Source organism: Panthera tigris, chromosome D2, assembly GCF_018350195.1.
Source record: "Panthera tigris isolate Pti1 chromosome D2, P.tigris_Pti1_mat1.1, whole genome shotgun sequence".
In the NCBI taxonomy this organism is placed as follows: domain Eukaryota; kingdom Metazoa; phylum Chordata; class Mammalia; order Carnivora; family Felidae; genus Panthera; species Panthera tigris.
This window is the reverse complement of record NC_056670.1, coordinates 72,536,937-72,549,244: the sequence shown is the minus strand read 5'-3', so window position 1 is coordinate 72,549,244 and position 12,308 is coordinate 72,536,937.

Below are 12,308 nucleotides of genomic sequence, written 5' to 3'. Positions count from 1 at the left end.
CAGAAACTCTCTTGGGTAGAAGGACAGATTTATTACCCGTTACTCCAGAGGTTAGTACTCAGACCAAAAGGTGATATAATGGGGGAAACATTTCAACCAGGAGAGGAAGGGCTTGCTGACATCAGTCTGAGATAGGGGGTGTGGTAGCTTCAGGTACTGAGTTCCCATCAGGGGAGGCATTCAAACAAGATGTCTGTCCGGGGTGCAGCAGAAGGGTTTTCTGCACAGAGCAATGAGATCACCTCTAAAGTTCCTCTGACCTTAAACTTCCAGGATTCTGTGCTCAGGAACAAGGACCTAGAATCAACCTGGACCTCCCTTCTAAAGCATTCCATGGGGTCAGACTTTTCTAGTTTCTATTCATCTGAGTCCATCATCTTAATTTTTTTTCTTTAAATTCAGTTTTTCTGATACTTTGAAAAACCTGAGCGAGCTTGATGTGTTGCTATCCTTAGAGTCTTTGAAAAACATTTTATAAATATATTCTCTCTCTCTCTCTCTCTCTCTCTCTAACACACACACACACACACACACACACACAATCACATGTACACACATGTACACACAAACACAATTACACACAAACACGCAAATTATCCACAGGCAATAATTCTAACCAGAAAACAGAAACCCCTTCCCCTAGCCCCTGACCATATTCCAGTAACCCCTGACTTCTCTGTGTCATGAGCTGTCTAGTAAGATAAGCCGTGAACTTAAAGTAGGAAGATGTGGGTTTGATTTCCAGCCAGGCCGCCTCCTGGCTGGGTGGTCCCGGGCAGGTCACCTGCTCTCTTTCGATCTAAGAAGTCATTCAGCAAAGTAGCTATCCCAGGGCTGGCACATATGTGGATCTCAGCAACTGAAGTCATGAGGCATCGCCTCAAGGAGGCCTGAATGTGTTCAGAGAAGGGGCCCAAGTGTGGGGTGAGGGTGGGCAGAGTTAGCAACATTCGCAGAAGATGGGACACGGATGCTGATTTGAAGGATGACCCAGAGGTTTCCAAGGAGACCAAAGTCTACAAATCCAAAGAGACCAAAGTCTACGAAGTCCCCCTTTCTTTTTTTTAATATATATATATATATATATATATATATATATATATATATATATATGTTTTTTAAGTTTATTTATTTATTTTGAGAGAGAGAGAGCGAGAGAGAGAGAGACAAAGAGAGAATGAATTGAGGAGGAGCAGAGAGAGAGAGGGAGAGAGAGAATCCCAAACAGGTTTTGTGCTATCAACACAGAGCCCAATGTGGGGCTCAAACTCACAAACTGTCAAATCATGACATGAGCAGAGATCAAAAGTCAAGTGCTTAACCAGCTGAGCCACCCAGGCACTCCTCAAGGTACCCCTTTCTTTTTCAAAACAAAATTTAATGTTTGTTTAATTTTGAGAGAGAGAGAGAGAGAGAGAGAGAGAGCAAGTGGGGGAAGGGCAGAGAGAGAGAGAGAGAGAGAGAGAGAGAGAGGAAGACATAGAATCTGAAGCAGGTTCCAGGCTCTGAGCTGTCAGCACAGAGCCCAACACGGGGCCTTAACCCACAAACCACAAGATCATGACCTGAGCCAAAGTCAGAGGCTTAAATGACTGAGTCATGCAGGTGCCCCAAAGCACCCCCTTTCTGGAATGGTGCCAGGCACCTGACATTAAGACAGACCTTTCTGACCCGTCCCCTCTGTTTAAACCACTTCTCCCACCCACTTCTGTTGATTCAGTGTTAAAGATTCACATATTGACTTTCTTCTGATTATAAAAGAAAAACACGTTACCTGTTGAAAATGTGGGGAGTAACATATAAAACATAAAGATCACTCATACTCTTGTTATACAGAGATTACCACGATTACTGTGTTAACGTCTTTCCTTCTAGTCTTTTAAATGCACGTATACCTACTCTGGAGAAATAGAGAAGTGGGTTGATGTGATGTATTTACCTAGATATGTGGCTCTGAGTCTATAATCAATAGTGCCTGACATTTACTGGCACTTACTATGTGCCAGCCACTTGTTCTACGCACAAGTATCAACTCATTTAGCTAGAAAGTAGCTACCGTTATTATCCCGAGTTTACCGAAGAGTGCACCGAGGCAACCAGAAGAGTCCATTGCCACACAGTAAGAAATTGAACCCAGGCCTGTGCTTTAAACTGTGATCTCTAGATACTGCCTTTTTTTCTTCCTGGCTTCAGCCTAAAAGACATCCTACGTGTGGAGGGCTTGGCGAGCTTCTCTCTGAGAGCCTTCCTGTTACCCTTGGCTGTTTAAGGGAAGGGGTGTTTATTTATTTTTTAAAATGTGTGTGTATATGTATGTATTTAGAGAGTGTGTGTGGGGGGGGGGAGAGAGAGAGAGAAAGAGAGAGAGAGAGAGAGGGAGAGAGAATCCCAAACAGGCTCTGTGATGTCAGCCCAGAGCCCGACACAGGGCTTGAACACACGAACCGTGAGATCGTGACCTGAGCAGAAACCAGGAGTTGGATGCTTAACCAACGGAACCACCCAAGTGCCCCAGGGGGAGGATTTAGAGAGAGGTCAGGTGACCCGGGGAGAGCAGCCTGGTTGTCCACGCAGGTGCACTCAGCAGGCCCTAAGTGAGCATTTCTGCGTCCGGGGACCCTATCCTCCACCCTGTCACTCAGAACCGGAAGCGACAGCCACATGAGGTCTGCTTTTCCCAGGGAGACCCCTGCAGTTAGCTCGGCTCAGGGAAGGCAGGCATATCAGAACACCACACTGCCAAGTTCACATGGAGAGCCTGAGCTGGGTGGGCCTCCCTCCCCTTTGCTGTTAAGCCCCTTCTGTCCCAGGGTAAGCAAGCCACACCTTGACAGAGGCTGCTTGGTTACCAGCCTGACTCTGGTGGGGGTCACAGGTCTCAAACTGCTTTGCTGACCAGCCTTGAAAAAGTGATTGAAATTTTCCCGTGCCTCGGTTTCCTCATCTGTAAGCAGGATAATGCTAGCACCTTCTTCTAGGGTTGTTAGGAGAGTAAGGGAAAAGAACATAACCCACAATAATCCATAATGAACTGTGTGCTCTTTGGAGAGGTCCCGGAGCTCTCTCTCCCCCAGGGTAGGAACCAGGTTTTCCTATCCTTCTATTTACCAGCTGGGCCTGGTACATAATAGACCCTTAATACCTGCTTGTTTTAGTGTGCAAATAAGTAAGTGAATGAATGAATTCCCACCCTGTAGATCTGTGAACCCCTGAAAGTGGTGTGCACAGTATCAGATTCCCAAAGAGGCATGTGACCCGGGAGGTGTCGAAGGGTGGCCACGGGCCTTGGGACAGGGTAGGGTAAGCCCCACCCTGGTCTGGCAGGAGCCCAGGGGGCGCCCGGGTGCCCTGGCAAATAAGCTTGGGGAAGGGCAGACATTCTGAGCTCATTCGTGGGACCTGAGAAGGACTTTTGTGGGATCTGACATTTCGTGTCCAAATGTGAAATTCCTTGGCCCCCGCACAGAGTTGAATGTGTTGGCTGCAGCCAATTTGCCTTCTGATCTCACACGCACACCCCTGGTTTGTTTTGAGAGCTGCAGTTTGGAGAAACGACAACACAATTTAGAAACCAAATCGCATGGCCAGAGTGAGGGTATGGTCGAGGCAGGATCCAGCTCCCCGCCCTTCCTGGGAAGCGAGGGGCAGTCTCCTGGCAGAGTTTAGAGAAAGAGGAAGATAGAAAAATATGACAAATCATTAAAGGGGATCTGGAAAGGACCAAGGGCCCCCTCATTATCCCTCTGCCTTAGCACAACGGTTTGATTTTTCTGCGGGCATAATTTTAGTGGTTATAATCAGTATACAGACTTTTTCTGCTTTTTTTTTAACTTAATATGATATTATGACATTTTCCCATGTTGCTATACCACCTTCCTATTTATATTTGTGATTCTAGTCAGTTGTACTCTTTGCACGAAATAACACTGAAAAATACATGCCTAAATATAGTTGTTTTCTTTTGACATAGAATAGATTTCTAAGAGAAGGAATAATTGATCAAAGTGTTTTTAATGTCACAGATGCTTTTCCAAAGTGTGAAACTTAGTTTGTATCAGCGTTATCTATATATGCATGAAAGGATAGTTTTAACACAATCTCATCATCATTAGATATTATTGTTCCATTGTTTTACAACTTACCCAATGTTTTGTAAGTGTTTAATTGTAGACACACACATATAAATCACTGCTAAGAATGATAATTTTTCATGTGCTTGTTTAACATTTTCCTTCATAGGTATATTTCTTTGTGATTTTTTTAAAAGAAATTTTAATTGATTTATTTTTGAGAGAGAGAGAGAGACAGAGCATGAGTGGGGAGGAACAGAGAGAGAGGGAGACACAGAATCTGAAGCAGGCTCCAGGCTCTGAGCCATTAGCACAGAGCCCGACGCAGGGCTCAAACCCATGAACCATGAGATCATGACCTGAGCTGAAGTCGGATGCTTAACGGACTGAGCCACCCAGACGCCCCATTTCTTGGTGACTTTTGTGTTTAGCTCCGTACTTTGAGAAACACACATGTGCACACATGCACACCTGTTAGATCACATGTGAGACAATGTACCACCTCATGTATTTTTCTTTTTATCCTCAATTTGCTTTGTTTCTGAAACAACAGAAACTTAACTTTTTTAAGTTCAATATTTTAATTTAAAAAAAAAAATTTTAATGTTTATTTATTTTTGAGAGACAGAGACAGAGCATGAGCGGGAGAGGGGCAGAGAGAGAAGGAGACACAGAATCCGAAGCAAGCTCCAGGCTCTGAGCTGTCAGCACAGAGCCCGACGTGGGGCTTGAACTCATGAACTATGAGATCTTGACCTGAGCCGAAGTTGGACGCTCAACCGACTGAGCCACCCAGGTGCCCCAATATTTTGATTTCTTAAAAAAATTTCTCCTCTTGCTCCAACCTTAGAACTTTATCAGGACACCAGGGAAAAAAAGCAGGGGGGGCGGGGAGGAAATCAAGACGATGACAACCAGGGCACCTGGGTGGCTCAGTTGGTTGGGTGTCTGACTTCGGCTCAGGTCATGATCTCATGGCTGGTGGGTTCGAGCCCTGTGTCGGGCTCCGTGCTGCAGCTCGGAGCCTGGAGCCTGCTCCGGATTCTGTCTCCCTCTCTCTCTGCCCCTCCCCCAGTCAAGCTCTGTCTCTCAAAAATGAATGAATTTTAAAAAAATTAAAAAAAAGACAATGGCAATGTTTGGGGGCGGGGGTAAAGTAAATAACACTCTCCTACCTTTACCCCGACCATCCTCCATCCTCAGGGTGAACCAGAGGTCGTAGGACAATGCGTTTTCTTCCCGTTTGACCAGTGGAGACTGTCCAGGTATGGGCCTGTTTGGGGAGGAACTGTCTTCCTTCTCTCCCCTCCTGCCTCCCTGCGAGCCAGGGAAGGCCTTTGCTGGGGCATCTGGGGACGTTATGTGTAGTGCCGGGGACTGTACTGCACAGAGCAGACCCCTGGGGCAGGGGGAGGCTGGCTTGTGGACCCACCGTGGTGCCCGAGAACCCTGCCCCTGGCCTGTGCGCCGGGCCTGCTCTCTGGGCAAGGTGAAATGTTGTTCCGTAGTTGAGTGCTTGGCTTACTGTCTGGTACCAGGTAAGCAAACACAGATGGGAGCTGTTGCTGCTGGTGACTAAAGTCGTTGTCACAGTCCTTCTTTCCCGGGCAGGGGCGGGGCGGGGAGCACCCATCCCCGGTCACTGAGCATTTTTGTCTTCACAGCAGCCCCGAGAGGAGGGTACGATGATTAGTCCCGTTTGGCAGATGAGAAAAACCTGGCTTCGAGTGATTAACACCGAAAACTCAGAAGTGGCAAAGTTGGCATTCTGCTCCGGGTGGGTGACAGGCAGGGTGAGGCAGGGGGACTAGGTGTGACTTTTATCTGCACTGTGGGAGACTGGGCATCAGATAGGCTTGGCGATCTGCCTGAGGCCACACAGCAAACGCACGGCAGAGCCTGGTCTTGGAGACACGGGTCTTGAGACCGGGTCTGGTGCCTGTCCCACTACGGACGTGGTGATGACTGCTGTCAGCCAAGTGCACACCATGCGCCAGGTGTGCTGGGGCCTTCTTGGTTCTTATCAACCTAGGAGGAGGTCCCGGGGAGAGGCTGGATGAGACCCAGGATCACCCGTGCCTGAAGCTTGTGTTTTAACCACCCGGGCCCTGCCGCACGCGGATTTGCCCTGCACGACCGTGGGATGTGAGCCTGTGTGCCAGCGCGGGGCTGGGGAACAACAGGGCGCCTTTGTCCCTGCTCCCCTGACCACCAGATTGTCCTCCTGACACGTGGCCCACGTCCCTCATCTGGCTGAAAAGAGAAGGCTGATCAGTTTTACCTTTAATCTGTCTACTTTCCAAATTTACAGAGTTTCTGGGGACAGGCTGGTTAATAAAAATAGTCTCCTGGGAAATGTGTCCACTTTTCCACACAGCTTCTTCCTCACTCAGGCAGGCTGGGACTCATTACTGAGAACTGGTTATGAGGAATCACCGTGCGTAATGACCAACATTGACGGCAAGCTTCCTTCGTTGAAGAAACTGGGTTAAGCATTATCTAATGTAACGCTCCAGTGGCTCTAGTAGATGGGATTTTATCAACCCCCTTTTACAAGTGAATCCGAGAAGGTAGGTAACCTACCCAAGACTATCGAGCTTGGAAAGGGTGGAGCTTGGATTCCAACCCAAGTATAACCCAACTCCCAAACTCAAACCCCTTTAACTCTTCCACTCCCTGCCCCCTGCCTTCCAATGGAGGAGATAGAGGGTAGGTGAAGCCCGGAGCATTTTCCTTATACATTTTGCATGCCTGGGTATTGGTCAAGGTCTGCCTTGAATTTTGGTGACACCTGTCTGCTTCTCTCCTTTCCTCTGGGGTTGGGAGCTCCTGAAGGCTGGGTCCATGTCTGGCTAGACTGTGTCCCAGCACAGCAGCACAGTGAGGCGCTTGTATGTGTCTGTTGCGACAGGAGAGTGAATGACAAGGCACGATGGAGTGGACAGGTGGGTGACCAGCTGTCTTGGCTGATTTGGAGTGGGGTGTTTTTGGAAACGGTGTGATTTTAGGGCAAACCTTGGTTGTAGAAGACAGGGAGTAGACCCGTTTCCTTGACTTCTTTTAGGACAGGACTCTACCTCCAGATGGTGAAGCTGGCCAGCTCTGGGGGGCTCCTGACTCTGCTCCTTCTAGCTCCAAGTCTTCCGGCAAGTGACTTGACCTTACTGCGCTCAATGTCCGCCTCTGAAATGTAGGCCAGTATTGGTTTGTGCCTCAGAGGGAAGGCTGTGAAAACTAAATGGGCATGTCTGGAAAGGACCGCTGCTGTGATAGCTTCCTGGGAGAGTCCATGTCCTGTGAAAAGCTGGATTTTAAACATTCGGTGATTTGGATGCTGGGTACCTGGGGTTTCATGATATCATTCTTTCTACTTCTATGGATGCTTGAAACTCGCCACAATAAGCTGTTTTGAACACAAGTAATAGATGTCTGTTAGTTTTGCTTAGAAAACAAACACAAATAGGGAAGTGGGGAGTGGGCAAAGTGGGTGAAGGTGGGGGAGGTCCAGGCGTCAGCTTATGGAACGAAGGAGGTACGGCATAGGGAATATAGTAAAAAAATACAAAACCGAAATACAATCGCAGATATATCGTGGGATAGAATGCAGAATGTACATGAAATTTTTAAATTAAGCGGTAGATTCTAAAGAAATGAATGGCTTAAAGCAGCTGCTTAGGATTACAACCTCAGGCCGAGGCTGCTTATGATCTCACCGGGCCTTCAATGTTCTCACCTTTAAAAATGTCAGGAATAATGACGCTTCCCTCCAAGTACTTTATGAGTCAAGCGAGAGAAGAGATGTGAGGGTGCTTTGGAAACTGTAATTCTGCCTTCCAGTTCGATGATTTGTTCATCCTTTTAATACGTTTCTTGAGGCCCTGCTACGGGCCAGGTGCCGGACTAGGTGCTGGGGCGCAGTCCTGCACAGCTCTCCATGGCATGCAGGGTAGACTGGGGGCATTCTCCTGAGATCACGCTGCCCAGGTGCAAATTCTGACCCTGCCACTTACTCCTCGGGGAATCATGGTGGGCCTCAGTTTCCTTGTCTGCAAAATGGGGGCAGTGATCCTTCCTCTGCATTGCTGTGTCGATCAAAAAGGACAATAGAAGTAAAGTGCCGAGAGCAATGCCTAGCACACAGCAAGTACTTAATATATGTTCGTTATTACTACCTCCCACAGGGAGGCTATAGCCTAGTCGTAAAGGCTCAGAATAAACAGATAGGCAAAATGGCGTTAAAGAAGAACCGGGGTGGCATGACCTAACATGAAACAACTGTGTGGGCCCCTCCAGGGCCCCTCCAGGGCACTGACCTTTAAGGTAAATCAATTGGATGATATTAAGCAGGGGCAGAGGTGAGGGCAGAGGGCAGCAGAAGGTGAGGCAGGAAGAACTGCTCTTGACAGAGTAGCGTCGAGTTACTGGGTATAGTTGGTCAGGTTGTGAACTGTTCAACCCTTAGACATTGTGGACCTGCATTTTTTTTTTTTTTTTTTACATCAGTTGTCTGGAAGATAAAATGAGTGTGTTATTTTGATCAGGATATTACGCTGGTTTTCCAGCAGTTGGAAGTTAAGTGTCTTGGGAAGGGACTCCTTGTTCTAATGGTAGTAATTGTGAATGTGTTATATGGGTTAGTGGAGGCTCAGGAGTGGGGGATAAGACAGGGGTGTGACTGGAATGAAGCTAGCGGGGTGGATGGGGCCACATCCTGCAGGGCCTCGTAAGCCTGGGAAACAAGTTTGGGTTGATCCTAATTCCAGTGGGAAATTTGGGGGAGGGTTATGAACAGAGGAAAAGTGGATCTCCACCCACTGCCCCGCCATCCATCAGGCTGACCTGAAGGGGGCGCAAAGAGTAGCAGCTGGAGGCCCCCGGAAGGCTGATGAGAGGTGAAGGGGATGGTCTGTTGTTGCCTGATGGTGGTGGCCCTGGAAAGTAGTGATGTTCGTTGCCCATTTGTTAATGAGGAAAAGGCCAACGCAAAGTAAAAGCCAAAGGGAGGTGGGGAGAAGACAGGATTCTGAAGATATTTTATAGCCACAGATCAGTTCTTTTTCCTGAATCTCAAAGTCCTTGAAGACCTCCCACTTCTGCATCGTCTCACTTTGGCCAAGATGCCTGTGTTTTGTTCCCACATGGCCCGGAGCAATGTCCAGATTGGAAATCCATTGCAAGCAAATGGATCTGGGACTTCGTGGTAAAGGGGGGTGAGGATAGGCGGACCCCTGAGGCTGGAACTAGGGGGAGGGGCAGGTGGGCCTGCCAGGGGCAGGTGCAGTGGCTCGGCTGGTGTCAGCCCCAGATGCCATCTGGGTAGCCCTGGCTCTGAATGGGACTGTCTGAGCACTCCGTGGCACCGCCTCCATTGATGGTACCAGGAGGGCGACACCCCTGTCCCCTTCACTGGGGGAGGCAGGGGTTCGGAGGAGGTTGGTTAACGTGCCCAGGGCACCCTGCCTGATGCCGGGGCCCTCCCTTGCCTTGCCATTGACAGCTGCTTCCTGACATGGCCTGGTCTCCTCTGCCCAGTCTGCCCATAGGAAAGCCACCATTTTGTTCAGTTGCTAACTAATGGAGACTTTTGAGTTTGATTCTTAGTCTGGGGTCTAAGGGGCCTCAGCTGAGCTTCAGGGTGCCGAGAGCCTGGAAGTGTATGGTGGGGGGGCACCCTTTTCCCAGAATAAGGGCAGAGTCTTTTTGGCCAAGAGTATAAATTTTGGCTGTTTTGCTTCCTTGAAGCTTGGAATGGTAACTGGTACATAGTAAAACCTCAATAAGTGTCTGTGGAAGGAGGGAAGGATTATCTCAGGATTAAGGTCCTTATCCGATTGTTCTTCCTCAGCCCATGGCTTCCAGAACTGAAGGACATCTTTTCATGGGCTCTTAGTGAAGACTTAATGGTCCCTCTCCACTTTATGGGTGAGGCCCAGAGACAAGCTGTCACAAGGCTGAGCTCAGGAACCTGCTGACCTCAAGACGGATCTCCCCTCCTCAACCCAGTGCTGCCTTCCTCTCTTCTCCATGCAAAGACTGTGACCATGGACCTGCCACCACAAAGAAGATGCACAATAGTGCAGACTGCGCGGGCAGAGAAGCCCGCCTCCATGAGGGATGTGCAAATGTTCCTGTGATGGGGCAGAACCATCCAGAAAGGCAGCTCTAGGATGGTGGGAGAGCAAGTAGCACCAGCCTAGGGGAGAGTTGATTTTTCAAGGACTTTTCCTGGCATTTGAGGTTGCAGGTGGCTGAATCTGCCCAGGCTTATCTTTGCACAGTGCAAAATGCTCTCTTTCTTTGCCGGGTATAGAATTCTAGAAAGCTGGAGAGAAGGGATTCTGGAGGTCAGCATCATGAGGCGGATGCCTCAGTTCACACTCTCTGCAGGGGACAGATATTGCTAATCATCACCGCATTCCTTCCCACTGAGCTAGAAAGGGCCTTAGTGCCTCCTCTGGTGTCCCTGCCAGGCATTAGCAATCAATTGCAGTTAGCTTCCTGCTGGGCCTTTTGGAGGGGGGCCACTGAGGGCCCAAGAAGCTGGGAAGCAGGGCGCTGTCTCTATCTGTATGACTTTGAAGGAGAGATTTAGCTTCTCTGAGCCCCGGTTTCCACCCCACTATTTATTTACTTGACCACTCATTCATTTCTTCCACAAACATATATTGAGCACCTACTGTAAGCCAGGCATCGGGCTACCAGCTGAAGAAGGTGCAGGAAGTAATTTTTCCCTGTAACACAAACCCTTTTGGCTCTAATAGTCTACAGTTTGTTGCAGCCTTTGTGAGAGCTTTCCTGGCCACGGGATCATTCCGGTTTTCCTTCTCTGAGCCTTGTCTCCCTTTGCCCTGTCCTCCTTCGTATGTGGCTTCCAGAATGTTCCATCTTACTATGAACCAGGAGCTTGCAGAGCCAGGGTTTGGGCCTTCCTGAGAATACTGCTAAGAGAGTGGCCACAGATGTTTGCTCTGCTGTCTGAAATACTTACAAACAATAATTGGATGACCCTTCATTACCTGCGTAGGCATTTCTCAAGTTTACGCTGCAGGCCTGAGTGATTGCGATATTCTGAGAAATAATTTCCTCTGGCCCTTGAATGTTGCTCCTGATAGAATCACGTGGCAACCCATGTTGTATATGCGAAATGTGTTTTGGAATGTTAATGGAGAAGCTGATTCACACCAGATGGGGTAGAAATCCAAGGGAAAAGGATGTATAAAGTGGACACTGCGATTCAGCTCTGAGTTTGGATTTTTAAGAGGTACTAAAGGTCAGAGGTCAAGGAGAACTTGACCTATTGCCCGGGCTATCCCTTAAGATTTTCTGTGGCCTTAGCTCATCTGAATCTCGGCCCTGTTATAAAGGAGTCACTTCTATGATATTCAGTGTATAGACCAAATTCTGGTGGCATCTCACAAAGTCCAAAGCAGCTTTTACTGGAAGCTTCCTACATAAAAGCTCAGATTTGGATTCGTCTCAGTGTTTCTCAAAATCAAAAAAAAAAAAAAAAAAAAATTCTGGATAAACATTTTAAAAAAGAGCTACTCACCCCCATATCTTCTGTGTGTCTTTCACCAGCCAAAAATTTTTTTTGCCTAGATCCATTCTGTAATTTATAAGACACAAAGGAGAGGCATTTTCGTGGTCCAAATTTGCCAATTAAATAATAAGTCCTATTTACTGTAGCACATGTAGCCTGGCCCTGTGCTGAGTGTTTTACATATATTATCTCCCATAATTATCCTGCCTGTGATTATGAACCCCTTTTACAGATGAAGAAACAGACCCAGAGAGGTGTGTCCTCGGGTCACTTGATGGGGACAGGGAATGACTCAGCCCAGATTTGAACCTCGGGTCTGGCTGACTCTACGTGGCCCCACATTCTTCTCCACTCTGCTTTCTCGGGTTGTACTTGCCCTGTCCCTGTCTCACTGCACCCCCTGGATTCTCACCTTCAGTGGTAGATCCACGAGGAAGGGAAGAGGGTGTGTCTGTCTGGGGGCTGAAGAGCAAGGAGGGAGGCTGTTGCAGGGTGGTGTCTGTGGGCTGGGGGGGGGGTGAAGAGAATCTCAGAGAAGATGAGTAATTGAGGGCCTGAGGCCGAGGCACTATTTTCCTTTTTACTATTTAACTGTCTGTTCCAGGCGCTATGCAAAGTCTAGGGGCGACAGTGGTGAACATAGCCGACCTTGGGAAGCTTGCAGCCGGAGGGGGAGATGGGCCACATGACATCGGAAA